The sequence below is a fragment of the Styela clava genome, chromosome 8 (genome assembly GCF_964204865.1).
Source record: "Styela clava chromosome 8, kaStyClav1.hap1.2, whole genome shotgun sequence".
Classification (NCBI taxonomy): Eukaryota; Metazoa; Chordata; class Ascidiacea; order Stolidobranchia; family Styelidae; genus Styela; species Styela clava.
The window spans coordinates 19,160,985-19,188,233 of record NC_135257.1 but is presented as its reverse complement, the minus strand read 5'-3'; the positions used below and the strand labels follow the sequence as shown (position 1 = coordinate 19,188,233).

Below are 27,249 nucleotides of genomic sequence, written 5' to 3'. Positions count from 1 at the left end.
TGATTAGCATTATATAAAATTGAATTTTGATCGACTCCCCTTTTTCTTCAAAAATGCCACATTCTCCATGTACATTGAGTTTCATTTGATCCCTGAAGTGTTTTTTTCAAGTATTTTTTCCTAGCTTGAGGTGAATTCATAATTTGACAAAAAATGTGAAAAACAAAAACTACTTTCAGTAAATTGTCGTTTTCTGTGTGTATAATCAATTTCACTTTAAAAGGTTGAAAAGGTTTAAAAATGTATTACATTTAAATAATCGTTCGAGGGCCGCAAGTTTGACACCCCTGATATAGAAAACTAGAAAATTACTAGCAAAATATATAGGGCCTTCCGGAAGGCCCCATGAAATGTAGACAATTATAAGCATTGATGCAGAATCTTTAGAATAAGAAAACAATTTTTTTTGAAAATACATATATTGTTTTATTGCAGATTCATGAAATAGTATTATTGAAAGTAAATTTAAGCTACACAGAAGGATATTATCATGGCAAATACTGCAAAGAACACTACTTAATACGACATCAACGGAATTTGTGGTTGGATGTCATGTATCGGTTGATATTATTAGCTTTATTATTATTGAGTATTACCAAATCACCAGTAGACAGAAATATTACAGTTTACTATACGACAAAGTAACACGTCAGTATAACACAGCTTAACGCTAGACATTTTAAACACAAGAATGAATAACAAGCACACAGACAGGTAGAAGCAAGGAGCAATTACGAAAAAAACAATCATGACATCCTAATCACCAATCTAGCCTGTGTTGAAATAACAACAAGCTATGACGTAGATACACAACAACTAATTTGATGATGAACGATCTTTACCGCAGGAACGATATTAAAGCTTTCTGCCTGAGAATATCATACGTCTTCATGTCATACTTACTTTCAAGTTTTTAAAAAAAAAAACTAGATTGAAATTTTAATATGATAACACTGTGTGTGTATTGAGTGTAAAGATCAGAAGTTTCAGATGAGATAAACACAGCACCTCGAAGTTTTGAATCAGAAAATGCTCTTGATCATAGCGATGCAGATGAGGTTGAGCAAAATTCAGAGAGAAACTTTAGTTTGCATGAACAGAAACCAGGTAGCACAAAAAAAAAAAAACTAAAAAAAAGTGAGGATTCGAAACGTGAGAAAAAAAAAGTACGTGGAGGTGCCAAGCACTAGCTTAGAACGTGGCTCAGACAGTGATGGTGAGCTCACTGAGATTGACGTTTCTTCATCGTCAGATAAAGAAAGTAAGAATCAGAACCAAAGTCAAGTGCAATATCCCAACAAAGTATGATTTGGCCTCACAATGGCTGGATAATTGATTCCAGGCAAAGTGAAGTCAGAGCATATGAACCTAGTTTGAATTTTATTAATGATACAGCGAGTGATCCAAGCTAAATGTACTTCTAATTTTTTGCCATTAAAATTCATAAAGGAACAGCTTTTGCCAGCGACAAATAAGGATGGTTTCGATCTCACATTGCAGGAATTGATAGTATCAATTGGCATACTTTACTTAATGGAAATCTTGATTGAGAAAAGATACATCTGGATTTTTGCCTGGGTCAGATTATGGGAAGTATTTACCCTTGTCCATATTTGAGGCCATTCGCCGTAAAATCAATTTCTTGTTTAGTCTGAACGAAGACCAACAAATAGTTGACTTTCTGGATGCTGCTAATAATCGCTTGAAACAAGCTGTAACTGCTGTAGAAGTTCTTTTTGTTGATGAGAGTTTGATAAAATCATTTCATAAAAATTTAAAAGGTAAAATTAAAATATTAAGAAAACCATGGCCAATTGGTGATGAAATGAAAATTTTGTGCGATGGGAGATCAAAGATTGTCCTCAATATGGAATTGCATTAAGGCAAAGAAATAATGAGACAAAAGTTGTTTGTTGCACAATATGGTGCAACATCATCTTGCACCTTACGTTTGATTGAACATTAGACAGGTTATGGGTCGGCTAGTTGTCGGAGACCTTTGGTTTGGTTCAGTGAAGTGTGCTGGTAAAATAATAAAAAAAAAAAAATGTATGCGATCATGTTAGTAAAAACTGCACATAAAGGCGACCCCAGGCAACTTCTAGCTGAAATTCGGCTTGACCGCGAGGACAGTGGGTATCTGTCCATAAATCTGTGGATTCAGTGAGTATGATGGCTACCAGATACAAAGACTTGGAGCAAAAAATTTTTATTTCCACTTGCTCCACTACACTCACTGGCCAGCCAAAAAAGACCAAGCATTCTGGAAATATCCCTAGACCGCAAGTAGCTGAAACTTTGCTGCTGGCATCGACAAACATCAAAATCATGTGAGAACTTGTTCTTTTGGTTTAAAAGACGAGTGCTTTTAATGCACTGTTATGTTCAGCGTCAATCAATTTGGAGCAATATTGGATTTTTTACTGACAAATGCTTACCTTGGGATGTCATATTTTATCAATAATATAGGTGACACATCTTGCCTGAAAGGCGAAAATTCCAAATTCAAACTATCAATATGCAACCAGGTGCTGACTTTCAATAAAAAGACTTTTTGCCCAGCTCTAGTTTTGGAGAATACCTTCCGTCTGCTCATAAGATGGTGAAGATTTGCGATTTTCAGAGAAAATGCTACCTTTGTAGATATCGTAGAAATGCTGCTAAAATCATGAAGATGTCTTATAAATCAGCTAAAAGAGATTGTTTCATTTCACATATAAATCATGGTTTGTCAGATATAAAAAAGTTGAAGACAATTTTTTAGTGTGACCTATGCTGTATGTGCTATTTCTTTGTCCATGTTTTTGTTTTTTCAGTTTCAGTTTATGCTAAAATTCATTGCTGGAATGTTACTCAATTCTTTTCTATGATAAACATAGTAAAAAATAAATCTTCACTTGCTTTATGGGGAAATCATTAGTGAGGCTTCTATGAGATAACTGTTGAATAAAGCACACCTCTCTTTAAATAACTGAACTTAAGATAATACTAATACTACTATTTATTTGATAGTGGTACATTCTCTAATTGGTACACATATATGCTTTCTAAGTTTCTCAGCTAGCTGAGTTCTCGAAGTTTAAAGAAAGGGTTTAAACTTTTAATTTCTAGACGTGATTTAATACGATAAGACATTTCTAAACTTAGTATTGATCTTGTTAAAATCATTCGATTACTTTCGAAGCTTAAAAGACAAAACTATGAGTTTATATATAGTATAAAATATAATGAAACACTATTCCAACCAAATTCAGTTTCACAGAAATGGGACCCAATGCCATGACATAATGGTTTCACATTTTAAAATCAAACTTTCAATTATAAAAATTTAACCTTCAACTTTTCAATTACTATTTTAAACAATATGCAAGCTGAAAAGGATAGATTATTTTATTTGTATTAAGTATGACTATAAATATATATATATGCTATAGCAAGAATGTGAGGCGAGAAGAATAGTCAAATTTGGTTACAAATTCAGACCAAACTTTAGAAATAGCGGTAGCTTTAGGTACAAATTAGTAAAGTTTGCTATTTCTGGTCTTATGTTGCATTCGCCTCAGGCGACGAAGTCAACCGAAACGATCGGCGTCGCTGTGTACGGTAAAGATAGACGGCTGTTCTAATTTATCATTGTTGCCATGGCCATAAATAGTCTATAAATAGTCAGGGCCGATCTGAACTATAGCGAGACTTTGCGCAAAACAAAGTGCGATTGGCCTTGTCCTGGCGGAGATGAGAATAACAACCAAAAAATATTAATATTTTGAAATAGAGAATAATTTTGTTGTATTTTATTACTTTTTAACTAAGTGCAAAATAGAAATTAAAGTGACATTGTCTTCCCAGTCTAATATAATACAAATACTTTAGCCTCTGTGGATATAATTTATAACAGTTGAATTAAATAAGTTATATGAATTATCAAAAATAAATAGAAGAAAAACAATCCAATATGCATATTTACTTGAAGTTCGTTAACAACCAGTAAACGAAACAGCAAGCGAGATTTCTGTAACGTCTAGAAATAGGTGTTGAACTTACATTTGATGTTTTCAGTCGTCAAACTCGATCGGATGTTTGATTTTACCCCTAATTCCACTTCCATGGTCGCCCGTAACTAGCTCGGAAAAGAATTCCCTTTACTTCTGAGTGCTCGTGTTCTTGCTTCATGGAAATTTTCTCACAAAATGTTTTTCTTCATATATCCAACTATATATATATGTTGCTTTGAAATAAACAAACAATTTTTAATTATTTACGTAAAACGTAGGTAACCCCAAACCTCAAGATGAAAATCTCAGTCATTTTTAGTTTATTCTACCTCATCACTTCATCCTGGTGGCAAAATGAAACAGTGTTTCACTGCTCTCCCAAACCGGGTTGCCAGATTGCACAATGTGATCCGGTTGCTGTGGGTTGGGACAGACCAGGCTTTAACATTGATGAACATCTGCATGAAAAGGAATTTCCGATTACATGCAAATCTAAAAATAGGAAACATTCCAGAAATAATGAAGATTCGCTTTCTATCATACCTAGGAATATCGTAAGCAAGTATTTTTGAGTCATCCTAAAGTCTTGTTGGGCGCTCTTGCAAATATTCAAGGCCGCCAGCCATAACTGTTAATATATTTAACTACATAGAAATACCGCGTTTTATCAGTCAACTCCAACGCTTAGGAAAGACCTGACTATTTTGATTACTTGGAACTTTTCTTATTACTGAAAATACTCGAAAAAATCTATAATTTTTATTTTATAAACAAATACGACAACATTTTCAACAAACTTTCCAATCTTATGTTACTATTGACCGACTACTCGGGTGATAAAACTACGGGTGTTACAACCACTAGAATTAGGTATAAAACGTTCCAAACTCATTATAAAACTACCATGAAACGTAAACTCCTTTCGCCAAAAGTCTGATTTAATCTGGTATTCATTCGAGCAACTGAAAATTTTGTCAAAATGTCAAGTTTATTATCAGTAACATCAAATCAGAGTTCAAGGAGTTGGAAGAGTTGATAAAAAAATGAAAAGTATTCATAGCTACGAGAAAGATATTTCAAGTTAGTATTCGCGATTGTTGTGATCTGGAAAATTTTGACTGACTGGGAGTATGGTCTTAACTTGACTAAAGTTAACATAAACACGCTTCATAATTAATAGAAGCCCCTTATTATTTCGAAGGAGTTGTCTATGAAAGATAAAAAACCTTTTTATTTATTAATATGACTATCATTTTCAAATATATATCACACAGAAATTCGTGAGATACAGAATGGAAATGCAGAGCAATCAGCTGAATTGCTGACCTAAAACAGAGCCGTAGAGAACAATCAGATGAAATCAGGGATTTGAAGAAAGGTTTATGTAATGTTTTTTAATATGGGGTTTGATCCAGTGTAATAGGAATTTTTTTCTGTATAAAGTTTAGGAAATGGGCACTATTCAAAACGCGCTTCTGTAATATTGAAATACAAACTTGAAAGATCCGAAGTGTGAACCAACACTAGGAACAGTACCAAGCTAAACAAACTGCCAAATCTGTATGGCGAAAAAATAAAAGTTGAATTAGAAAAAAATGAAAATCAGTAAGTGGGATTTGCATTCACAGGCATCCAATGCTTTATGTAATCTTTCTTTCTTCAGATTTGGTCCCACTTGAAACAATGAACAACAAGCTTCTGGAAGAATTGGACGAACAGAAGCAAACAAACAATGAGATGAAGAAAAGTAAATCCCGCAGTTATAGGTCAACTTGGCAATTCTGTCATTGAATTGGGCATTTTGTTTTCTGATAAATTTAGGTAGATGCTGTTCTAACTTAAGTATATTCTACTATTCAGCAATGGAGCGGATTGAAGAAAAACTCTTTGCAATGGAGAAGCCTCAAAAGGTTCAATCTGAAAACCAACATAGACCGACGACAACAACCAAAACAATATTGAAACCGACTCCTCGTACAGGAAATTGGTTTGGCCAGGTAGTCGTAGAGACCACAATGACAAATTCTTAAGAGTCGTACAAAAAAAGTCGACAAAAGCAAGTTGGATATTCCAAACACCGTGATCTGTAATTTTATTCAAGTTGCGTCATGGATTAAACTGCAACGCAAATGGATGCTTTAAATTTTAAATCTTTGTGGTCTGACTTTGTAGTTGGTTTTAATGTATGCTTTAGCATTATACCACAGCTTGTATAAGGAAAGAGAGGACTCTTGAGTCTGGCGCCTCAGACCACTCGGCCATCCTGACGACTGCTGGTAGGGTGTTATTGGTGCTCTATTAAATCATATTTCAGGCTTACAAAAACGACTCACGCGAGATAGTATTTGTTTTAGAAGTATATGTCAGTAAGCACTTAATTCTAACTCCTGTTTGCGGTATTACTGTGTGACAGAATCAGGGAGGTATGATTATGAGTTTATATAAACAGTTTTGTCATCAAATCACAATATTCAAAAATAGCTGAGGAATTCATACCGCACAGGTCCCACCGAGATTTGAACTCGGATCGCTGGATTCAAAGTCCAGAGTGCTAACCATTACACCATGGGGCCGACGATACATGCAATTTGTGATAATTAATATATTAATAAACATAATCAAGTCGAAATTAACAACTTTCGATCAAAATTACTCGAAATCCAATCGATAATCCATTTTAACATTCTTAACTAAGGATGCCAAGTATGACTACTTACAAGTATTCGATTCTTATCCGATTCCTAAATTTTCGATTCCGATTCTCGATTCCGAATCTCGATTCCGAATCTCGATTCCTCGACATATCTTACCGAGAAAACATACCCACCTAAGCAATAACATATGAAATCAAACAAGAGAACGATGTTCAAATATATGGACAAAAAGAAGGCCGGAACTAAGTAGTATGGGTATCCAATCTGTCACAGAAGACAAAATCGCACAAAAAAAACGAACCGACAGAGATTTTAAAAGCGATATATATATAGTGAAGTTTGCGGCATATCAGTGAAGCAGTTTATGCAAATATGTGACGGAATGGCCACAAAACGTTACACATTGTTTGCAATCGAAGTCTTAACCTCGAGAATCGAGTACAATACATCGGAATCGATTCTAGTCGATTCCGCGAAGAATCGATTATGTAATCGAATCCGGACTCGATTCCGCCATCCCTATTCTTAACCACAGATTCAAACAACAGAATATCTCAATGACTTAGGTAAGTAGATAGGGTAAGACTGCGATAGAGCTAGAGAGATAGAGAGGGAAAAACATGTGAATGCATATGGCCGATTGGCGCCATGGCTTAGTTGGTTAGAGCGCCTGTCTAGTAAACAGGAGATCCTGGGTTCGAATCCCGTGGTGCCTTAGTCATAGGGATCCCGCAGACCATTTTGACTTAAATCATTTCTTCTACATTCTAAGAATTCAATAATTGAAGTTCAGCTTTTTCGCGACCGACATACACAGAATCGAAATCGTTAAAGTGTATACGTGAGCAGTGCTTTCGGAGGCAAGATTGAAAAAAATTACACCGTGATGTTCAACATAAAATCGACGGACGCCCAACTACAAACGATGGTTAACAGGTATTTAGTAATTAGAATTATTCGAGAAGGAATTCTATTTCTCCTAAATCAGGAATATGGGTTTCGACTCGTTCTCATTGAGTGAACAGAAAAGGCGTGAGTCATATACATGATTTCAAAGTCACGAATCCATTTGAGGGCCAAATGTGTTATGCTACTTCGCGGCCTTGAGACGAATACATTTTCGAAGAACATAGCGAATTTAACTAGTTTCTTTTTTCTTCCACTAATCTGCAATATATGCAATTTCTTGAGGTTTGAATACGAACAATTCAAAATTGAAAGAGCAGTTCTGCATTCGGAGTACACTCAAAGTATAAAGACGACTGACTCTCTCGGATCGCTGGATTCAGAGTCCAGGGTGCTAACCATTAAACCATGGGGCCAATGATACAACTTGTTTTATGTTCTGCTTTATTGTTCATAACGTCATCAGGTGTACCGGACATTTGAAATTGGATCACTTAAACTTTTAATTAATTCAGACTGTTAAGCCTTACAATCTGTATACTACAATGTTTACTAGAGTCCCAAATTTAATGAAAAAGTATCTGATTTAAGTTTTTTGGACACTCCTATGTGTTTGCTAAGTGTGTCATGGTAGTGATAAAAAGACGTTGTCAGAAGTGGGATTCGAACCCACGCCTCCATTCGGAGACCAGAATTCTCATAATCCAGATTAAGGAAAGAGGCGACTCTTGAGTCTGGCTCCTCAGACCAATCGGCCATCCTGACAACTGCTGGTAGGGTATTATTGGTGCTCTATTAAATCATATTTCAGGCTTACAAAAACGACTGACGCGAGATAGTATTTGTTTTGGAAGCATATGACAGTAAGCACTTAATTCTAACACCTGTTTGCGGTGTTACTGTGTGACAGAATCAGGGAGGTATGATTATGAGTTTAAATAAACAGTTTTCTCATCAAATCACAATATTCAAAAATAGCTGAGGAATTCATACCGCACAGGTCCCACCGAGATTTGAACTCGGATCGCTGGATTCAAAGTCCAGAGTGCTAACCATTACACCATGCCGATGTATGCAATTTTTGATATTTAATGTATATTAATAAAGATAATCAAGTCGAAATTACCAACTTTCGATCAAAATTACTCGAAATCCAATCGATAATCTATTTTAACATTCTTAACCACAGATTCAAACAACAGAATATCTTGATGAATTAGATAGGTACATAGGGTAAGACTGCGATAGAGCCAGAGAGATAGAGAGTGAAAAACATGTGAATCCATATGGCCGATTGGCGCCATGGCTTAGTTGGTTAGAGCGCCTGTCTAGTAAACAGAAGATCCGGGGTTCGAATCCCAGTGGTGCCTTAGTCATAGGAATCCCGCAGACCGTTTTGACTTAAATCATTTCTTCTACATTCTAAGAATTCAATAATTGAAGTTCAGCTTTTTCGCGACCGACATACACAGAATCGAAATCGTTGAATTGTATACGTGAGCAGTGCTTTCGGAGGCAAGATTGAAAAAAATTACACTGTGATGTTCAACATAAAATCGACGGACGCCCAACTACAAACGATGGTTAACAGGTATTTAGTAATTAGAATTATTCGAGAAGGGATTCTATTTCTCCTAAATCAGGAATATGGGTTTCGACTCGTTCTTATTGAGTGAATAGAAAAGGCGTGAGTCATATACATGATTTCAAAGTTACGAATCCATTTGAGGGCCAAATGTGTTATGCTACTGCGCGGCCTTGAGTCGAATACAGATTCGAAGAACAGAGCGAATTTACCTAGTTTCTTTTTTCTTTCACTAATCTGCAATAAATGCAATTTCTTGAGGTTTGAATATGAACAATTCAAAGTTGAAAGAGCAGTTCTGCATTCGGAGTACACTCAAAGTATAGAAACGACTGACTCTCTAAAAACCATCTAACAAAGGTCCCACCGAGATTTGAACTCGGATCGCTGGATTCAGAGGCCAGAGTGCTAATCATTACACCATGGGGCCAATGATACAAGTTGTTTTTTGTTCTGCTTTATTGTTCATAACGTCATCAGGTGCACCGGACATTTGAAATCGGATGACTTAAATTTTTTAAAAATTCAGACTGGTGAGCCCTACATTTTGTATACTACAATGTTTACTAGAGTCCCAATTTTAATGAAAAAGTATCTGATTTAAGTTTTTTGATAACTCCTATGTGTTTGTCAAGTGTTTTATGGTAATGATAAAAGGACGTTGTCAGAAGTGGAATTCGAACCCACGCCTCCATTCCGAGACCAGAATTCTCACAATCCAGCTTAAGGAAAGAGGTGACTCTTGAGCCTGGCGCCTTAGACCACTTGGCCATCCTGACGTCTGCTGGTAGGATGTTATTGGTGCTCTATTAAATCATATTTCAGTCTTACAAAAACGACTCACGCGAGATACTATTTGTTTTAAAAGCATATGACTATAAGCACTTAATACCAACTCCTGTTTGCGGTATTACTGTGTGACAGAACCAGGGAGGTAGGATTATGAGTTTATATAAAAAGTTTTGTCATCAAATCACAATATTCACAAATAGCTGAGGAATTCATACCGCACAGGTCCCACCGAGATTTGAACTCGGATCGCTGGATTCAAAGTCCAGAGTGCTAACAATTACACCATGGGGCCGCCGATATATGCGATTTGTGATAATTAGATAATAATAAACATAATCAAGTCGAAATTAACAACTTCCGATCAAAATTCCTTGGCGATTGGCGCTATGGCTTAGTTGGTTAAAGCGCCTGTCTAGTAAACAGGAGATCCTGGGTTCGAATCCCAGTGGTGCCTTAGTCATAGGGATCCCGCAGACCATTTTGACTTAAATCTTTTCTTCTACATTCTATGAATTCAATAATTAAAGTTCAGCTTTTTCGCGACCAACATACAAAGAATCGAAATCGTTAAAGTGTATACGTGATCAGTGCTTTCGGAGGCAAGATTGGAAAAAATTACACCGTGATGTTCAACATAAAATCGACGGACGCCCAACTACAAACGATGGTTAACAGGTATTTAGTAATTAGAATTATTCGAGATTCTATTTCTCCGAAATCAGGATTATGGGTTTCAACTCGTTCTTATGGAGTGAACAGAAAAGGCGTGAGTCATAAACTTGATTTCAAAGTCACGAATTGATTGAGGGCCAAATGTGTAATGCTACTGGGCGGCCTTGAGACGAATACGGATTCGAAGAACAGAGCGAATTTGACTAGTTTCTTATTTCTTTCACTACTCTGCAATATATGCACTTTCTTGAGGTTTGAATATGAACAATTCAAAGTTGAAAGAGCAGTTCTGCATTCGGAGTACACTCAAAGTATACAAACGACTGACTCTCTTGAAACCATATAACAAAGGTCCCACCGAGATTTGAACTCGGATCGCTGGATCCAGAGTCCAGAGTGCTGACCATTACACCATGGGGCCAATAATACAAGTTGTTTTATGTTCTGCTTTATTGTTCATAACGTCGTCAGGTGTACCGGACATTTGAAATCGGATCACTTAAACTTTCAATTAATCCAGACTGTTAAGCCCTACAATCTGTATACTACAATGTTTACTAGAGTCTCAATTTTAATTAAAATGATCTGATTTAAGTTATTTGACAACTCCTATGTGTTTGTTAAGAGTTTTATGGTAGTGATAAAGGGACGTTGTCAGAAGTGGTATTCGAACCCAAGCCTCCATTCGGAGACCAGAATTCTCACAATCCAGCTTAAGGAAAGAGGTGATTCTTGAGTCTGGCGCCTTAGACCACTCGGCCATCCTGACAACTGCTTGTAGGGTGTTATTGGTGCTCTATTAAATCATATTTCAGTCTTACAAAAACGACTCATGCGAGATACTATTTGTTTTAAAAGCATATGACTGTAAGCACTTAATACCAACTCCTGTTTGCGGTATTACTGTGTGACAGAACCAGGGAGGTATGATTATGAGTTTATATAAAAAGTTTTGTCATCAAATCACAATATTCACAAATAGCTGAGGAATTCATACCGCACAGGTCCCACCGAGATTTGAACTCAGATCTCTGGATTCAAAGTCCAAAGTGCTAACCATTACACCATGGGGCCGCCGATATATGCGATTTGTGATAATTAGATAATAATAAACATAATCAAGTCGAAATTAACAACTTCCGATCAAAATTCCTTGGCGATTGGCGCCATGGCTTAGTTGGTTAAAGCGCCTGTCTAGTAAACAGGAGATCCTGGGTTCGAATCCCAGTGGTGCCTTAGTCATAGGGATCCCGCAGACCATTTTGACTTAAATCTTTTCTTCTACATTATATGAATTCAATAATTAAAGTTCAGCTTTTTTGCGACCGACATACAAAGAATCGAAATCGTTAAAGTGTATACGTGATCAGTGCTTTCGGAGGCAAGATTGGAAAAAATTACACCGTGATGTTCAACATAAAATCGACGGACGCCCAACTACAAACGATGGTTAACAGGTATTTAGTAATTAGAATTATTCGAGATTCTATTTCTCCTAAATCAGGAATATGGGTTTCAACTCGTTCTTATGGAGTGAACAGAAAAGGCGTGAGTCATAAACTTGATTTCAAAGTCACGAATTCATTTGAGGGCCAAATGTGTAATGCTACTGGGCGGCCTTGAGACGAATACGGATTCGAAGAACAGAGCGAATTTAACTAGTTTCTTATTTCTTTCACTACTCTGCAATATATGCACTTTCTTGAGGTTTGAATATGAACAATTCAAAGTTGAAATAGCAGTTCTGCATTCGAATTACACTCAAAGTATACAAACGACTGACTCTCTTGAAACCATATAACAAAGGTCCCACCGAGATTAGAACTCGGATCGCTGGATTCAGAGTCCAGAGTGCTAACCATTACACCATGAGGCCAATAATACAATTTGTTTTCTGTTCTGCTTTATTGTTCATAACGTCGTCAGGTGTACCGGACATTTGAAATCGGATCACTTAAACTTTCAATTAATTCAGACTGTTGAGCCTTACAATCTGTATACTACAATGTTTACTAGAGTCCCAATTTTAATGAAAAAGTATCTGATTTAACTTTTTTGACAACTCCTATGTGTTTGTTAAGTGTTTTATGGTAATGATAAAATGACGTTGTCAGAAGTGGAATTCGAACCCACGCCTCCATTCGGAGACAAGAATTCTCACAATCCAGCTTAATGAAAGATGTGACTTTTGAGCCTGGCGCCTTAGACCACTCGGCCATCATGACAACTGCTTGTGGGGTGTTATTGGTGCTCTATTAAATCATATTTCAGGCTTACAAAAACGACTCATGCGAGATACTATTTGTTTTAAAAGCATATGACTGTAAGCACTTAATACCAACTCCTGTTTGCAGTATTACTGTGTGACAGAATCAGGGAGGTATGATTATGAGTTTATATAAAAAGTTTTGTCATCAAATCACAATATTCAAAAATAGCTGAGGAATTCATACTGCACAGGTCCCACCGAGATTTGAACTCGGATCGCTGGATTCAAAGTCCAGAGTGCTAACCATTACACCATGGGGCCGCCGATATATGCGATTTGTGATATTCAAAATAATAATAAACATAATCAAGTCGAAATTAACAACTTTCGATCAAAATTCGTTGGCGATTGGCGCCATGGCTTAGTTGGTTAAGCGCCTGTCTAGTAAACAGGAGATCCTGGGTTCAAATCACAGTGGTGCCTTAGTCATAGGGATCCGGCAGACCATTTTGACTTAAATCTTTTCTTCTACATTCTATGAATTCAATAATTAAAGTTTAGCTTTTTCGCGACCGACATACAAAGAATCGAAATCGTTAAAGTGTATCCGTGATCAGTGCTTTCGGAGGCAAGATTGGAAAAAATTACACCGTGATGTTCAACATAAAATCGACGGACGCCCAACTACAAACGATGGTTAACAGGTATTTAGTAATTAGAAATATTCGACATTCTATTTCTCCTAAATCAGGAATATGGGTTTCAACTTGTTCTTATGGAGTGAACAGAAAAGGCGTGAGTCATGAACTTGATTTCAAAGTCACGAATCCATTTGAGGGCCAAATGTGTTATGCTACTGGGCGGCCTTGAAACGAATACGGATTCGAAGAACAGAACGAATTTAACTAGTTTCTTATTTCTTTCACTAATCTGCAATATATGCACTTTCTTGAGGTTTGAATATGAACAATTCAAAGTTGAAAGAGCAGTTCTGCATTCGGAGTACACTCAAAGTATACAAACGACTGACTCTCTTAAAACCATATAACAAAGGTCCCACCGAGATTTGAACTCGGATCGCTGGATTCAGAGTCCAGAGTGCTAACCATTACACCATGGGGCCAATAATACAAGTTGTTTTATGTTCGGCTTCATTGTTAAAAACGTCGTCAGGTGTACCGTACATTTGAAATCGGATCACTTAAACTTTCAATTAATCCAGACTGTTAAGCCCTACAATCTGTATACTACAATGTTTACTAGAGTCCCAATTTTAATTAAAAGGATCTGATTTAAGTTTTTTGACAACTCCTATGTGTTTGTCAAGTATTTTATGGTAATGATAAAAGGACGTTGTCAGAAGTGGAATTCGAACCCACGCCTCCATTCGGAGACCAGAATTCTCACAATCCAGCTTAAGGAAAGAGGTGACTCTTGAGCCTGGCGCCTTAGACTACTCGGCCATCCTGACGTCTGCTGGTAGGGTGTTATTGGTGCTCTAATAAATCATATTTCAGGCTTACAAAAACAACTCATGCGAGATACTATTTGTTTTAAAAGCATATGACTGTAAGCACTTAATACCAACTCCTGACTGCGGTATTACTGTGTGACAGAACCAGAGAGGTATGATTATGAGTTTATATAAAAAGTTTTGTCATCAAATCACAATATTCAAAAATAGCTGAGGAATTCATACCGCACAGGTCCCACCGAGATTTGAACTCGGATCGCTGGATTCAAAGTCCAGAGTGCTAACCATTACACCATGGGGCCGCCGATATATTCGATTTGTGATAATTAAAATAATAATAAACATAATCAAGTCGAAATTAACAACTTTCGATCAAAATTCGTTGGCGATTGGCGCCATGGCTTAGTTGGTTAAAGCGCCTGTCTAGTAAACAGGAGATCCTGGGTTCGAATCCCAGTGGTGCCTTAGTCATAGGGATCCCGCAGACCATTTTGACTTAAATCTTTTCTTCTACATTCTATGAATTCAATAATTAAAGTTCAGCTTTTTCGCGACCGACATACAAAGAATCGAAATCGTTAAAGTGTATACGTGATCAGTGCTTTCGGAGGCAAGATTGGAAAAAATTACACCGTGATGTTCAACATAAAATCGACGGACGCCCAACTACAAACGATGGTTAACAGGTATTTAGTAAACAGAATTATTCGAGATTCTATTTCTCCTAAATCAGGAATATGGGTTTCAACTCGTTCTTATGGAGTGAACAGAAAAGGCGTGAGTCATAAACTTGATTTCAAAGTCACGAATCCATTTGAGGGCCAAATGTGTTGTGCTACTGGGCGGCCTTGAGACGAATACGGATTCGAAGAACAGAGCGAATTTAACTAGTTTCTTATTTCTTTCACTAATCTGCAATATATGCACTTTCTTGAGGTTTGAATATGAACAATTCAAAGTTGAAAGAGCAGTTCTGCATTCGGAGTACACTCAAAGTATACAAACGAATGACTCTTTTAAAACCATATAACAAAGGTCCCACCGAGATTTGAACTCGGATCGCTGGATTCAGAGTCCAGGGTGCTAACCATTACACCATGGTGCCAATAATACAAGTTGTTTAATGAAAAAGTATCTGATTTAAGTTTTTTGACAACTCCTATGTGTTTGTCAAGTGTTTTATGGTAATGATAAAAGGAAGTTGTCATAAGTGGAATTCGAACCCACGCCTCCATTCGGAGACCAGAATTCTCACAATCCAGCTTAAGGAAAGAGGTGACTCTTGAGCCTGGCGCCTTAGACCACTCTGCCATCCTGACGTCTGCTGGTAGGATGTTATTGGTGCTCTATTAAATCATATTTCAGGCTTACAAAAACGACTCATGCGAGATACTATTTGTTTTAAAAGCATATGACTGTAAGCACTTAATACCAACTCCTGTTTGCAGTATTACTGTGTGACAAAATCAGGGAGGTATGATTATGAGTTTATATAAAAAGTTTTGTCATCAAATCACAATATTCAAAAATAGCTGAGGAATTCATACCGCACAGGTCCCACCGAGATTTGAACTCGGATCGCTGGATTCAAAGTCCAGAGTGCTAACCATTACGCCATGGGGCCGCCGATATATGCGATTTGTGATAATTAAAATAATAATAAACATAATCAAGTCGAAATTAACAACTTTCGATCAAAATTCGTTGGCGATTGGCGCCATGGCTTAGTTGGTTAAAGCGCCTGTCTAGTAATCAGGAGATCCTGGGTTCGAATCCCAGTGGTGCCTTAGTCATAGGGATAGGGATCCCGCAGACCATTTTGACTTAAATCTTTTCTTCTACATTCTATGAATTCAATAATTAAAGTTCAGCTTTTTCGCGACCGACATACAAAGAATCGAAATCGTTAAAGTGTATACGTGTTCAGTGCTTTCGGAGGCAAGATTGGAAAAAATTACACTGTGATGTTCAACATAAAATCGACGGACGCCCAACTACAAACGATGGTTAACAGGTATTTAGTAATTAGAATTATTCGAGATTCTATTTCTCCTAAATCAGGAATACGGGTTTCAACTCGTTCTTATGGAGTGAACAGAAAAGGCGTGAGTCATAAACTTGATTTCAAAGTCACGAATCCATTTGAGGGCCAAATGTGTTATGCTACTGGGCGGCCTTGAGACGAATACGGATTCGAAGAACAGAGCGAATTTAACTAGTTTCTTATTTCTTTCACTAATCTGCAATATAGGCACTTTCTTGAGGTTTGAATATGAACAATTCAAAGTTGAAAGAGCAGTTCTGCATTCGGTGTACACTCAAAGTATACAAACGACTGACTCTCTTAAAACCATATAACAAAGGTCCCACCGGGATTTGAACTCGGATCGCTGGATTCAGAGACCAGAGTGCTAACCATTACACCATGGGGCCAATAATACAAGTCGTTTCATGTTCTGCTTTATTGTTCATAACGTCGTCAGGTGTACCGGAAATTTGAAATCGGATCACTTCAACTTTCAATTAATCCAGACTGTTAAGCCCTACAATCTGTATACTACAATGTTTACTAGAGTCCCAATTTTAATTAAAAGGATCTGATTTAAGTTATTTGACAACTCCTAAGTGTTTGTTAAGTGTTTTATGGTAGTGATAAAAGGACGTTGTCAGAAGTGGGATTCGAACCCACGCCTCCATTCGGAGACCAGAATTCTCACAATCCAGCTTAAGGAAAGAGGTGACTCTTGAGTATGGCGCCTTAGACCACTCGGCCATCCTGACAACTGCTTGTAGGGTGATATTGGTGCTCTATTAAATCATATTTCAGTCTTACAAAAACGACACACGCGAGATACTATTTGGTTAAAAGCATATGACTGTAAGCACTTAATACCAACTCCTGTTTGCGGTATTACTGTGTGACAGAACCAGGGAGGTATGATTATGAGTTTATATAAAAAGTTTTGTCATCAAATCACAATATTCAAAAATAGCTGAGGAATTCATACCGCACAGGTCCCACCGAGATTTGAACTCGGATCGCTGGATTCAAAGTCCAGAGTGCTAACCATTACACCATGGGGCCGCCGATATATGCGATTTGTGATAATTAAAATAATAATAAACATAATCAAGTCGAATTTAACAACTTTCGATCAAAATTCGTTGGCGATTGGCGCCATGGCTTAGTTGGTTAAAGCGCCTGTCTAGTAAACAGGAGATCCTGGGTTCCAAACCCAGTGGTGCCTTAGTCATAGGGATCCCGCAGACCATTTTGACTTAAATCTTTTCTTCTACATTCTATGAATTCAATAATTAAAGTTCAGCTTTTTAGCGACCGACATACAAAGAATCGAAATTGTTAAAGTGTATACGTGATCAGTGCTTTCGGAGGCGAGATTGGAAAAAATTACACCGTGATGTTCAACATAAAATCGACGGACGCCCAACTACAAACGACGATTAACAGGTATTTGGTAATTAGAATTATTCGAGATCTATTTCTCAAAAATCAGGAATATGGGTTTCAACTCGTTCTTATGGAGAGAACAGAAAAGGCGTGAGTCATAAACTTGATTTCAAAGTCACGAATCCATTTGAGGGCCAAATGTGTTATGCTACTGGGCGGCCTTGAGACGAATACGGATTCGAAGAACAGAGCGAATTTAACTAGTTTCTTATTTCTTTCACTAATCTGCAATATATGCTATTTCTTGAGATTTGAATATGAACAATTCAAAGTTGAAAGAGCAGTTCTGCATTAGGAGTACACTCAAAGTATACAAACGACAGACTCTCTTAAAACCATATAACAAAGGTCCCACCGAGATTTGAACTCGGAGCGCTGGATTCAGAGACCAGAGTGCTAACCATTACACCATGGGGCCAATAATACAAGTCGTTTCATGTTCTGCTTTATTGTTCATAACGTCGTCAGGTGTACCGGAAATTTGAAATCGGATCACTTAAACTTTCAATTAATCCAGACTGTTAAGCCCTACAATCTGTATACTACAATGTTTACTAGAGTCCCAATTTTAATTAAAAGGATCTGATTTAAGTTATTTGACAACTCCTAAGTGTTTGTTAAGTGTTTTATGGTAGTGATAAAAGGAAGTTGTCAGAAGTGGAATTCGAACCCACGCCTCCATTCGGAGACCAGAATTCTCACAATCCAGCTAAAGGAAAGAGGTGACTCTTGAGCCTGGCGCCTTAGACCACTCTGCCATCCTGACGTCTGCTGGTAGGATGTTATTGGTGCTCTATTAAATCATATTTCAGGCTTACAAAAACGACTCATGCAAGATACTATTTATTTTAAAAGCATATGACTGTAAGCACTTAATACCAACTCCGGTTTGCAGTATTACTGTGTGACAGAATCAGGGAGGTATGATTATGAGTTTATATAAAAAGTTTTGTCATCAAATCACAATATTAAAAAATAGCTGAGGAATTCATACCGCACAGGTCCCACCGAGATTTGAACTCGGATCGCTGGATTCAAAGTCCAGAGTGCTAACCATTACACCATGGGGCCGCCGATATATGCGATTTGTGATAATTAAAATAATAATAAACATAATCAAGTCGAAATTAACAACTTTCGATCAAATTTCGTTGGCGATTGGCGCCATGGCTTAGTTGGTTAAAGCGCCTGTCTAGTAAACAGTAGATCCTGGGTTCGAATCCCAGTGGTGCCTTAGTCATAGGGATCCCGCAGACCATTTTGACTTAAATCTTTTCTTCTACATTCTATGAATTCAATAATTAAAGTTCAGCTTTTTCGCGACCGACATACAAAGAATCGAAATCGTTGAAGTGTATACGTGATCAGTGCTTTCGGAGGCAAGATTGGAAAAAATTACACCGTGATGTTCAACATAAAATCGACGGACGCCCAATATTCGAGATCTATTTCTCCTAAATCAGGAATATGGGTTTCAACTCGTTCTTATGGAGTGAACAGAAAAGGCGTGAGTCATAAACTTGATTTCAAAGTCACGATTCCATTTGAGAACCAAATGTGTTATGCTACTGGGCGGCCTTGAGACAAATACGGATTCGAAGAACAGAGCGAATTTAACTAGTTTCTTATTTCTTTCACTAATCTGCAATATATGCACTTTCTTGAGGTTTGAATATGAACAATTCAAAGTTGAAAGAGCAGTTGTGCATTCCTAGTACACTCAAAGTATACAAACGACTGACTCTCTTAAAACCATATAACAAAAGGTCCCACCGAGATTTGAACTCGGATCGCTGGATTCAGAGTCCAGAGTGCTAACCATTACACCATGGGGCCTATAATACAAGTTGTTTTGTGTTCTGCTTTATTGTTCATAACGACGTCAGGTGTACCGGACATTTGAAATCGGATCACTTAAACTTTCAAGTAATCCAGACTGTTAAGCCCTACAATCTGTATACTACAATGTTTAACTAGAGTCCCAATTTTAATTAGAAGGATCTGATTTAAGTTATTTGACAACTCCTATGTGTTTGTTAAGTGTTTTATGGTAGTGATAAAAGGACGTTGTCAGAAGTGGGATTCGAACCCACGCCTCCATTCGGAGACCAGAATTCTCACAATCCAGCTTAAGGAAAGAGGTGACTCTTGAATCTGGCGCCTTAGACCACCCGGCCATCCTGACAACTGCTTGTAGGGTGTTATTGGTGCTCTATTAAATCATATTTCAGTCTTACAAAAACGACTCACGCGAGATACTATTTGTTTTAAAAGCATATGACTGTAAGCACTTAATACCAACTCCTGTTTGCGGTATTACTGTGTGACAGAACCAGGGAGGTATGATTATGAGTTTATATAAAAAGTTTTGTCATCAAATCACAATATTCAAAAATAGCTGAGGAATTCATACCGCACAGGTCCCACCGAGATTTGAACTCGGATCGCTGGATTCAAAGTCCAGAGTGCTAACCATTACACCATGGGGCCGCCGATATATGCGATTTGTGATAATTAAAATAATAATAAACATAATCAAGTCGAAATTAACAACTTTCGATCAAAATTCGTTGGCGATTGGCGCCAAGGCTTAGTTGGTTAAAGCGCCTGTCTAGTAAACAGGAGATCCTGGGTTCCAAACCCAGTGGTGCCTTAGTCATAGGGATCCCGCAGACCATTTTGACTTAAATCTTTTCTTCTACATTCTATGAATTCAATAATTAAAGTTCAGCTTTTTAGCGACCGACATACAAAGAATCGAAATTGTTAAAGTGTATACGTGATCAGTGCTTTCGGAGGCAAGATTGGAAAAAATTACACCGTGATGTTCAACATAAAATCGACGGACGCCCAACTACAAACGACGATTAACAGGTATTTAGTAATTAGAATTATTCGAGATCTATTTCTCAAAAATCAGGAATATGGGTTTCAACTCGTTCTTATGGAGAGAACAGAAAAGGCGTGAGTCATAAACTTGATTTCAAAGTCACGAATCCATTTGAGGGCCAAATGTGTTATGCTACTGGGCGGCCTTGAGACGAATACGGATTCGAAGAACAGAGCGAATTTAACTAGTTTCTTATTTCTTTCACTAATCTGCAATATATGCTATTTCTTGAGATTTGAATATGAACAATTCAAAGTTGAAAGAGCAGTTCTGCATTAGGAGTACACTCAAAGTATACAAACGACAGACTCTCTTAAAACCATATAACAAAGGTCCCACCGGGATTTGAACTCGGATCGCTGGATTCAGAGACCAGAGTGCTAACCATTACACCATGGGGCCAATAATACAAGTCGTTTCATGTTCTGCTTTATTGTTCATAACGTCGTCAGGTGTACCGGAAATTTGAAATCGGATCACTTCAACTTTCAATTAATCCAGACTGTTAAGCCCTACAATCTGTATACTACAATGTTTACTAGAGTCCCAATTTTAATTAAAAGGATCTGATTTAAGTTATTTGACAACTCCTAAGTGTTTGTTAAGTGTTTTATGGTAGTGATAAAAGGACGTTGTCAGAAGTGGGATTCGAACCCACGCCTCCATTCGGAGACCAGAATTCTCACAATCCAGCTTAAGGAAAGAGGTGACTCTTGAGTCTGGCGCCTTAGACCACTCGGCCATCCTGACAACTGCTTGTAGGGTGATATTGGTGCTCTTTTAAATCATATTTCAGTCTTACAAAAACGACTCACGCGAGATACTATTTGGTTAAAAGCATATGACTGTAAGCACTTAATACCAACTCCTGTTTGCGGTATTACTGTGTGACAGAACCAGGGAGGTATGATTATGAGTTTATATAAAAAGTTTTTTCATCAAATCACAATATTCAAAAACAGCTGAGGAATTCATACCGCACAGGTCCCACCGAGATTTGAACTCGGATCGCTGGATTCAAAGTCCAGAGTGCTAACCATTACACCATGGGGCCGCCGATATATGCGATTTGTGATAATTAAAATAATAATAAACATAATCAAGTCGGAATTAACAACTTTCGATCAAAATTCGTTGGCGATTGGCGCCATGGCTTAGTTGGTTAAAGCGCCTGTCTAGTAAACAGGAGATCCTGGGTTCGAATCCCAGTGGTGCCTTAGTCATAGGGATCCCGCAGACCATTTTGACTTAAATCTTTTCTTCTACATTCTATGAATTCAATAATTAAAGTTCAGCTTTTTAGCGACCGACATACAAAGAATCGAAATCGTTAAAGTGTATACGTGATCAGTGCTTTCGAGGGCAAGATTGGAAAAAATTACACCGTGATGTTCAACATAAAATCCACGGACGCCCATCTACAAACGACGATTAACAGGTATTTAGTAATTAGAATCATTCGAGATCTATTTCTCCTAAATCAGGAATATGGGTTTCAACTCGTTCTTATGGAGGGAACAGAAAAGGCGTGAGTCATAAACTTGATTTCAAAGTCACGAATCAATTTGAGGGCCAAATGTGTTATGCTACTGGGCGGCCTTGAGACGAATATGGATTCGAAGAACAGAGCGAATTTAACTAGTTTCTTATTTCTTTCACTAATCTGCAATATATGTACTTTCTTGAGGTTTGAATATGAACAATTCAAAGTTGAAAGAGCAGTTCTGCATTCGGAGTACACTCAAAGTATACAAACGACTGACTGTCTAAAAACCATCTAACAAAGGTCCCACCGAGATTTGAACTCTGATCGCTGGATTCAGAGTTCAGAGTGCTAATCATTACACCATGGGGCCAATGATACAAGTTGTTTTATGTTCTGCTTTATTGTTCATAACGTCATCAGGTGCACCGGACATTTGAAATTGGATCACTTAAATTTTTAATTAATTCAGACTGGTAAGCCCTACATTCTGTATACTACAATGTTTACTAGAGTCCCAATTTTAATGAAAAAGTATCTGATTTAAGTTTTTTGACAACTCCTATGTGTTTGTCAAGTGTTTTATGGTAATGATAAAAGGAAGTTGTCAGAAGTGGAATTCGAACCCACGCCTCCATTCGGAGACCAGAATTTTCACAATCCAGCTAAAGGAAAGAGGTGACTCCTGAGCCTGGCGCCTTAGACCACTCTGCCATTCTGACGTCTGCTGGTAGGATGTTATTGGTGCTCTATTAAATCATATTTCAGGCTTACAAAAACGACTCATGCAAGATACTATTTGTTTTAAAAGCATATGACTGTAAGCACTTAATACCAACTCCTGTTTGCAGTATTACTGTGTGACAGAATCAGGGAGGTATGATTATGAGTTTATATAAAAAGTTTTGTCATCAAATCACAATATTAAAAAATAGCTGAGGAATTCATACCGCACAGGTTACACCGAGATTTGAACTCGGATCGCTGGATTCAAAGTCTAGAGTGCTAACCATTACACCATGGGGCCGCCGATATATGCGATTTGTGATAATTAAAATAATAATAAACATAATCAAGTCGAAATTAACAACTTTCGATCAAAATTCGTTGGCGATTGGCGCCATGGCTTAGTTGGTTAAAGCGCCTGTCTAGTAAACAGGAGATCCTGGGTTCGAATCCCAGTGGTGCCTTAGTCATAGGGATCCCGCAGACCATTTTGACTTAAATCTTTTCTTCTACATTCTATGAATTCAATAATTAAAGTTCAGCTTTTTCGCGACCGACATACAAAGAATCGAAATCGTTAAAGTGTATACGTGATCAGTGCTTTCGGAGGCAAGATTGGAAAAAATTACACCGTGATGTTCAACATAAAATCGACGGACGCCCATTTTCCGAGATCTATTTCTCCTAAATCAGGAATATGGGTTTCAACTCGTTCTTATGGAGTGAACAGAAAAGGCGTGAGTCATAAACTTGATTTCAAAGTCACGATTCCATTTGAGGGCCAAATGTGTTATGCTACTGGGCGGCCTTGAGACGAATACGGATTCGAAGAACAGAGCGAATTTAACTAGTTTCTTATTTCTTTCACTAATCTGCAATATATGCTATTTCTTGAGATTTGAATATGAACAATTCAAAGTTGAAAGAGCAGTTCTGCATTAGGAGTACACTCAAAGTATACAAACGACAGACTCTCTTAAAACCATATAACAAAGGTCCCACCGGGATTTGAACTCGGATCGCTGGATTCAGAGACCAGAGTGCTAACCATTACACCATGGGGCCAATAATACAAGTCGTTTCATGTTCTGCTTTATTGTTCATAACGTCGTCAGGTGTACCGGAAATTTGAAATCGGATCACTTCAACTTTCAATTAATCCAGACTGTTAAGCCCTACAATCTGTATACTACAATGTTTACTAGAGTCCCAATTTTAATTAAAAGGATCTGATTTAAGTTATTTGACAACTCCTAAGTGTTTGTTAAGTGTTTTATGGTAGTGATAAAAGGACGTTGTCAGAAGTGGGATTCGAACCCACGCCTCCATTCGGAGACCAGAATTCTCACAATCCAGCTTAAGGAAAGAGGTGACTCTTGAGTCTGGCGCCTTAGACCACTCGGCCATCCTGACAACTGCTTGTAGGGTGATATTGGTGCTCTTTTAAATCATATTTCAGTCTTACAAAAACGACTCACGCGAGATACTATTTGGTTAAAAGCATATGACTGTAAGCACTTAATACCAACTCCTGTTTGCGGTATTACTGTGTGACAGAACCAGGGAGGTATGATTATGAGTTTATATAAAAAGTTTTTTCATCAAATCACAATATTCAAAAACAGCTGAGGAATTCATACCGCACAGGTCCCACCGAGATTTGAACTCGGATCGCTGGATTCAAAGTCCAGAGTGCTAACCATTACACCATGGGGCCGCCGATATATGCGATTTGTGATAATTAAAATAATAATAAACATAATCAAGTCGGAATTAACAACTTTCGATCAAAATTCGTTGGCGATTGGCGCCATGGCTTAGTTGGTTAAAGCGCCTGTCTAGTAAACAGGAGATCCTGGGTTCGAATCCCAGTGGTGCCTTAGTCATAGGGATCCCGCAGACCATTTTGACTTAAATCTTTTCTTCTACATTCTATGAATTCAATAATTAAAGTTCAGCTTTTTAGCGACCGACATACAAAGAATCGAAATCGTTAAAGTGTATACGTGATCAGTGCTTTCGAGGGCAAGATTGGAAAAAATTACACCGTGATGTTCAACATAAAATCCACGGACGCCCATCTACAAACGACGATTAACAGGTATTTAGTAATTAGAATCATTCGAGATCTATTTCTCCTAAATCAGGAATATGGGTTTCAACTCGTTCTTATGGAGGGAACAGAAAAGGCGTGAGTCATAAACTTGATTTCAAAGTCACGAATCAATTTGAGGGCCAAATGTGTTATGCTACTGGGCGGCCTTGAGACGAATATGGATTCGAAGAACAGAGCGAATTTAACTAGTTTCTTATTTCTTTCACTAATCTGCAATATATGTACTTTCTTGAGGTTTGAATATGAACAATTCAAAGTTGAAAGAGCAGTTCTGCATTCGGAGTACACTCAAAGTATACAAACGACTGACTGTCTAAAAACCATCTAACAAAGGTCCCACCGAGATTTGAACTCTGATCGCTGGATTCAGAGTTCAGAGTGCTAATCATTACACCATGGGGCCAATGATACAAGTTGTTTTATGTTCTGCTTTATTGTTCATAACGTCATCAGGTGCACCGGACATTTGAAATCGGATCACTTAAATTTTTAATTAATTCAGACTGGTAAGCCCTACATTCTGTATACTACAATGTTTACTAGAGTCCCAATTTTAATGAAAAAGTATCTGATTTAAGTTTTTTGACAACTCCTATGTGTTTGTCAAGTGTTTTATGGTAATGATAAAAGGAAGTTGTCAGAAGTGGAATTCGAACCCACGCCTCCATTCGGAGACCAGAATTTTCACAATCCAGCTAAAGGAAAGAGGTGACTCTTGAGCCTGGCGCCTTAGACCACTCTGCCATTCTGACGTCTGCTGGTAGGATGTTATTGGTGCTCTATTAAATCATATTTCAGGCTTACAAAAACGACTCATGCAAGATACTATTTGTTTTAAAAGCATATGACTGTAAGCACTTAATACCAACTCCTGTTTGCAGTATTACTGTGTGACAGAATCAGGGAGGTATGATTATGAGTTTATATAAAAAGTTTTGTCATCAAATCACAATATTAAAAAATAGCTGAGGAATTCATACCGCACAGGTTACACCGAGATTTGAACTCGGATCGCTGGATTCAAAGTCTAGAGTGCTAACCATTACACCATGGGGCCGCCGATATATGCGATTTGTGATAATTAAAATAATAATAAACATAATCAAGTCGAAATTAACAACTTTCGATCAAAATTCGTTGGCGATTGGCGCCATGGCTTAGTTGGTTAAAGCGCCTGTCTAGTAAACAGGAGATCCTGGGTTCGAATCCCAGTGGTGCCTTAGTCATAGGGATCCCGCAGACCATTTTGACTTAAATCTTTTCTTCTACATTCTATGAATTCAATAATTAAAGTTCAGCTTTTTCGCGACCGACATACAAAGAATCGAAATCGTTAAAGTGTATACGTGATCAGTGCTTTCGGAGGCAAGATTGGAAAAAATTACACCGTGATGTTCAACATAAAATCGACGGACGCCCATTTTCCGAGATCTATTTCTCCTAAATCAGGAATATGGGTTTCAACTCGTTCTTATGGAGTGAACAGAAAAGGCGTGAGTCATAAACTTGATTTCAAAGTCACGATTCCATTTGAGGACCAAATGTGTTATGCTACTGGGCGGCCTTGAGACGAATACGGATTCGAAGAACAGAGCGAATTTAACTAGTTTCTTATTTCTTTCACTAATCTGCAATATATGCACTTTCTTGAGGTTTGAATATGAACAATTCAAAGTTGAAAGAGCAGTTGTGCATTCGGAGTACACTCAAAGTATACAAACGACTGACTCTCTTAAAACCATATAACAAAGGTCCCACCGAGATTTGAACTCGGATCGCTGGATTCAGAGTCCAGAGTGCTAACCATGACACCATGGGGCCAATATAACAAGTTGTTTTATGTTCTGCTTTATTGTTCTTAACGTCGTCAGGTGTACCGGACATTTGAAATCGGATCACTTAAACTTTCGATTAATCCAGACTGTTAAGCCCTACAATCTGTATACTACAATGTTTACTAGAGTCCCAATTTTATTTAAAATCATCTGATTTAAGTTATTTGACAACTCCTATGCGTTTGTTAAGTGTTTTATGGTAGTGATAAAAGGACGCTTTCAGAAGTGGGATTCGAATCCTAGCCTCCATTCGGAGACCAGATTTCTCACAATCCAGCTTAAGGAAAGATGTGACTCTTGAGTCTGGCGCCTTAGACCACTCGGCCATCCTGACAACTGCTTGTAGGGTGTTATTGGTGCTCTATTGAATCATATTTCAGTCTTACAAAAACGACTCACGCGAGATACAATTGTTTTAAAAACATATGACTGTAAGCACTTAA

At 37.6% G+C, this 27,249-nt stretch overlaps 35 non-coding genes across 35 annotated transcripts; 9 read left to right on the top strand and 26 right to left on the bottom strand.

Moving 5' to 3' along the window:
* Positions 1–6,496: 6,496 nt before the first annotated feature.
* On the bottom strand, positions 6,497–6,568 carry Trnaq-uug (transfer RNA glutamine (anticodon UUG)). The gene has a single exon. It is a non-coding gene; the product is annotated as a tRNA-Gln (tRNA).
* Positions 6,569–8,553: 1,985 nt separating this feature from the next.
* On the bottom strand, positions 8,554–8,622 carry Trnaq-uug (transfer RNA glutamine (anticodon UUG)). The gene has a single exon. It is a non-coding gene; the product is annotated as a tRNA-Gln (tRNA).
* A 1,530-nt stretch (positions 8,623–10,152) lies between these two features.
* Trnaq-uug (transfer RNA glutamine (anticodon UUG)) lies at positions 10,153–10,224 on the bottom strand. Its single transcript has one exon. It is a non-coding gene; the product is annotated as a tRNA-Gln (tRNA).
* An 88-nt stretch (positions 10,225–10,312) lies between these two features.
* Trnat-agu (transfer RNA threonine (anticodon AGU)) lies at positions 10,313–10,386 on the top strand. Its single transcript has one exon. It is a non-coding gene; the product is annotated as a tRNA-Thr (tRNA).
* Positions 10,387–10,953: 567 nt separating this feature from the next.
* On the bottom strand, positions 10,954–11,025 carry Trnaq-cug (transfer RNA glutamine (anticodon CUG)). Its single transcript has one exon. It is a non-coding gene; the product is annotated as a tRNA-Gln (tRNA).
* A 581-nt stretch (positions 11,026–11,606) lies between these two features.
* Positions 11,607–11,678, bottom strand: Trnaq-uug (transfer RNA glutamine (anticodon UUG)). The gene has a single exon. It is a non-coding gene; the product is annotated as a tRNA-Gln (tRNA).
* An 88-nt stretch (positions 11,679–11,766) lies between these two features.
* On the top strand, positions 11,767–11,840 carry Trnat-agu (transfer RNA threonine (anticodon AGU)). Its single transcript has one exon. It is a non-coding gene; the product is annotated as a tRNA-Thr (tRNA).
* Positions 11,841–12,408: 568 nt separating this feature from the next.
* Trnaq-cug (transfer RNA glutamine (anticodon CUG)) lies at positions 12,409–12,480 on the bottom strand. The gene has a single exon. It is a non-coding gene; the product is annotated as a tRNA-Gln (tRNA).
* Positions 12,481–13,062: 582 nt separating this feature from the next.
* Trnaq-uug (transfer RNA glutamine (anticodon UUG)) lies at positions 13,063–13,134 on the bottom strand. The gene has a single exon. It is a non-coding gene; the product is annotated as a tRNA-Gln (tRNA).
* Positions 13,135–13,864: 730 nt separating this feature from the next.
* Trnaq-cug (transfer RNA glutamine (anticodon CUG)) lies at positions 13,865–13,936 on the bottom strand. The gene has a single exon. It is a non-coding gene; the product is annotated as a tRNA-Gln (tRNA).
* A 581-nt stretch (positions 13,937–14,517) lies between these two features.
* Positions 14,518–14,589, bottom strand: Trnaq-uug (transfer RNA glutamine (anticodon UUG)). The gene has a single exon. It is a non-coding gene; the product is annotated as a tRNA-Gln (tRNA).
* An 89-nt stretch (positions 14,590–14,678) lies between these two features.
* On the top strand, positions 14,679–14,752 carry Trnat-agu (transfer RNA threonine (anticodon AGU)). Its single transcript has one exon. It is a non-coding gene; the product is annotated as a tRNA-Thr (tRNA).
* A 562-nt stretch (positions 14,753–15,314) lies between these two features.
* On the bottom strand, positions 15,315–15,392 carry Trnaq-cug (transfer RNA glutamine (anticodon CUG)). The gene has a single exon. It is a non-coding gene; the product is annotated as a tRNA-Gln (tRNA).
* Positions 15,393–15,839: 447 nt separating this feature from the next.
* Trnaq-uug (transfer RNA glutamine (anticodon UUG)) lies at positions 15,840–15,911 on the bottom strand. The gene has a single exon. It is a non-coding gene; the product is annotated as a tRNA-Gln (tRNA).
* An 89-nt stretch (positions 15,912–16,000) lies between these two features.
* Trnat-agu (transfer RNA threonine (anticodon AGU)) lies at positions 16,001–16,074 on the top strand. The gene has a single exon. It is a non-coding gene; the product is annotated as a tRNA-Thr (tRNA).
* Positions 16,075–16,648: 574 nt separating this feature from the next.
* Trnaq-cug (transfer RNA glutamine (anticodon CUG)) lies at positions 16,649–16,720 on the bottom strand. Its single transcript has one exon. It is a non-coding gene; the product is annotated as a tRNA-Gln (tRNA).
* Positions 16,721–16,951: 231 nt separating this feature from the next.
* Trnal-caa (transfer RNA leucine (anticodon CAA)) lies at positions 16,952–17,068 on the bottom strand. The gene is made up of 2 exons: positions 17,031–17,068; positions 16,952–16,997 (listed from the first exon to the last, which is right to left on the bottom strand). It is a non-coding gene; the product is annotated as a tRNA-Leu (tRNA).
* A 232-nt stretch (positions 17,069–17,300) lies between these two features.
* Trnaq-uug (transfer RNA glutamine (anticodon UUG)) lies at positions 17,301–17,372 on the bottom strand. The gene has a single exon. It is a non-coding gene; the product is annotated as a tRNA-Gln (tRNA).
* A 730-nt stretch (positions 17,373–18,102) lies between these two features.
* Positions 18,103–18,174, bottom strand: Trnaq-cug (transfer RNA glutamine (anticodon CUG)). Its single transcript has one exon. It is a non-coding gene; the product is annotated as a tRNA-Gln (tRNA).
* A 581-nt stretch (positions 18,175–18,755) lies between these two features.
* Positions 18,756–18,827, bottom strand: Trnaq-uug (transfer RNA glutamine (anticodon UUG)). The gene has a single exon. It is a non-coding gene; the product is annotated as a tRNA-Gln (tRNA).
* An 89-nt stretch (positions 18,828–18,916) lies between these two features.
* Positions 18,917–18,990, top strand: Trnat-agu (transfer RNA threonine (anticodon AGU)). The gene has a single exon. It is a non-coding gene; the product is annotated as a tRNA-Thr (tRNA).
* A 530-nt stretch (positions 18,991–19,520) lies between these two features.
* Trnaq-cug (transfer RNA glutamine (anticodon CUG)) lies at positions 19,521–19,592 on the bottom strand. The gene has a single exon. It is a non-coding gene; the product is annotated as a tRNA-Gln (tRNA).
* A 232-nt stretch (positions 19,593–19,824) lies between these two features.
* Positions 19,825–19,941, bottom strand: Trnal-caa (transfer RNA leucine (anticodon CAA)). The gene is made up of 2 exons: positions 19,904–19,941; positions 19,825–19,870 (listed from the first exon to the last, which is right to left on the bottom strand). It is a non-coding gene; the product is annotated as a tRNA-Leu (tRNA).
* A 233-nt stretch (positions 19,942–20,174) lies between these two features.
* Trnaq-uug (transfer RNA glutamine (anticodon UUG)) lies at positions 20,175–20,246 on the bottom strand. The gene has a single exon. It is a non-coding gene; the product is annotated as a tRNA-Gln (tRNA).
* Positions 20,247–20,976: 730 nt separating this feature from the next.
* Trnaq-cug (transfer RNA glutamine (anticodon CUG)) lies at positions 20,977–21,048 on the bottom strand. The gene has a single exon. It is a non-coding gene; the product is annotated as a tRNA-Gln (tRNA).
* Positions 21,049–21,279: 231 nt separating this feature from the next.
* Trnal-caa (transfer RNA leucine (anticodon CAA)) lies at positions 21,280–21,396 on the bottom strand. The gene is made up of 2 exons: positions 21,359–21,396; positions 21,280–21,325 (listed from the first exon to the last, which is right to left on the bottom strand). It is a non-coding gene; the product is annotated as a tRNA-Leu (tRNA).
* Positions 21,397–21,628: 232 nt separating this feature from the next.
* Positions 21,629–21,700, bottom strand: Trnaq-uug (transfer RNA glutamine (anticodon UUG)). Its single transcript has one exon. It is a non-coding gene; the product is annotated as a tRNA-Gln (tRNA).
* Positions 21,701–21,789: 89 nt separating this feature from the next.
* On the top strand, positions 21,790–21,863 carry Trnat-agu (transfer RNA threonine (anticodon AGU)). The gene has a single exon. It is a non-coding gene; the product is annotated as a tRNA-Thr (tRNA).
* Positions 21,864–23,245: 1,382 nt separating this feature from the next.
* Trnat-agu (transfer RNA threonine (anticodon AGU)) lies at positions 23,246–23,319 on the top strand. The gene has a single exon. It is a non-coding gene; the product is annotated as a tRNA-Thr (tRNA).
* A 529-nt stretch (positions 23,320–23,848) lies between these two features.
* Positions 23,849–23,920, bottom strand: Trnaq-cug (transfer RNA glutamine (anticodon CUG)). The gene has a single exon. It is a non-coding gene; the product is annotated as a tRNA-Gln (tRNA).
* A 231-nt stretch (positions 23,921–24,151) lies between these two features.
* Trnal-caa (transfer RNA leucine (anticodon CAA)) lies at positions 24,152–24,268 on the bottom strand. The gene is made up of 2 exons: positions 24,231–24,268; positions 24,152–24,197 (listed from the first exon to the last, which is right to left on the bottom strand). It is a non-coding gene; the product is annotated as a tRNA-Leu (tRNA).
* Positions 24,269–24,500: 232 nt separating this feature from the next.
* Trnaq-uug (transfer RNA glutamine (anticodon UUG)) lies at positions 24,501–24,572 on the bottom strand. Its single transcript has one exon. It is a non-coding gene; the product is annotated as a tRNA-Gln (tRNA).
* Positions 24,573–24,661: 89 nt separating this feature from the next.
* Positions 24,662–24,735, top strand: Trnat-agu (transfer RNA threonine (anticodon AGU)). The gene has a single exon. It is a non-coding gene; the product is annotated as a tRNA-Thr (tRNA).
* Positions 24,736–26,117: 1,382 nt separating this feature from the next.
* Trnat-agu (transfer RNA threonine (anticodon AGU)) lies at positions 26,118–26,191 on the top strand. The gene has a single exon. It is a non-coding gene; the product is annotated as a tRNA-Thr (tRNA).
* A 529-nt stretch (positions 26,192–26,720) lies between these two features.
* Positions 26,721–26,792, bottom strand: Trnaq-cug (transfer RNA glutamine (anticodon CUG)). Its single transcript has one exon. It is a non-coding gene; the product is annotated as a tRNA-Gln (tRNA).
* Between the last annotated feature and the right edge of the window lie 457 nt (positions 26,793–27,249).